The following is a 1,483-nucleotide window of genomic DNA, read 5'->3' as shown; positions in this document are numbered from 1 at the left end:
ACCTATGTGGAACCATAGGTTTGGTTTGGTTTTTCCAAACCCTTCTTAAAAATTAATATTGATTCTTTTTATTAGTAATGCATCAATTACTCTGTAACCAATCCATAAAAACAGTATGGCAACATAGTACTCAGCACTATGTAGAAATGTATCCTGACTCAGTTAAATAACTGAATAGGCAAATACATAATATACATAACATGAATAAATATAAGCATGAACATAATTGATGTGGAGCAAAACAGAGCCCACACCAGCCCAGACACAACAAATAAATCCGTAAATATCTCAGAAACACAAACTGAGGCTGGGCAATATCCAGGCTATAGACACACACACAATCACACAATCTCTCTCTCTCTTCTCTTCTCCTCTCTCTCTCTCTCTCTCTCTCTCTCTCTCTCTCTCTCTCTCTCTCTCTCTCTCTCTCTTCTCTCTCTCTCTCTCCTCTCTCTCTCTCTCTCTCTCTCTCTCTCTCTCTCTTTCTCTCTCTCCACATCCCCACCCCAGTGACAGCAGGTCTGTGACTAATTGACCTAAGGCTTGGCTCTTGACCTCATCATAATGAAGCCCCCATGTGGATGGTAGCCATCATGGTGCCTGACCTCAACAATGTGGAAGAAGCCATGTGGCATACTTTTCAAGGTCCCTTCTTTTAACCGTTATTTTATGTGCATTGGTATTTTGCCTGCATGTATGTTTAGAAGCATCAGTTCATGGAGTTACAGATGGTTGTGAGCTGCCATGTGGGTGCTGAGATTTGAACCTGGGTCCTCTGGAAGAGGACTCAGTACTCTTAACCACTGAGCCATCTCACCAGGCCCTCGAGGTCAGTTTTGTTCTCTTTTTACTAGCCTCTAGAGGACTGAATTTTCAGAATTTTCAGTTCTGAGGAAGTTCTCTGCCTCTCTCCATGAAAAGAAAAACAACTAAAATTTTTAACTCCCTGTCTTTTAAAAAAAGAAAAGGTGTTTTAGGTAAAAATAATGACATGGATTTTTTTTAAAGACCAAGAAAAGAGGGTCTGGAGAGACCACTCAGCAGTTAAGAGCACTGCCAGCTCTTTCAGTAGAGGCTGGTTCAATTTCTTGCATCCACGTAGGAGCTCACAACTGCCTGTAACTCCAGTTCTAAGAAAATCTGACACACACACATGCCCACAGACATGTTTGCATGCAAAAACAAAACAAGAATACGTAATACACATAACATGAATAAATATAAATGTTAATGCCTGGTTGCAGCTCTGGAGAGGTCTAGAGCAGGGTCTCTGGTGCTGGATGTGGATGCCCATCCAATTTGCTTTATCTCTTGGGTGGCCAGAGTTGATGGCTCAGGCAATGAATCAAGATTGAAAGAGAAAGGAGGGAAGGGGAAAAAAGCCCAAGGTTTCTTCTTTAGGGACTGGCTGTACTGAGGCTAGGAGGAGAACTTAAACTGCCCTCAATATTCCTATGGCTGAGGCTGTAAAGGTGGCTTCGGC

Source organism: Acomys russatus, unplaced genomic scaffold, assembly GCF_903995435.1.
Source record: "Acomys russatus unplaced genomic scaffold, mAcoRus1.1, whole genome shotgun sequence".
Lineage (NCBI taxonomy): Eukaryota > Metazoa > Chordata > Mammalia > Rodentia > Muridae > Acomys > Acomys russatus.
This window is presented reverse-complemented; position numbering follows the sequence as displayed.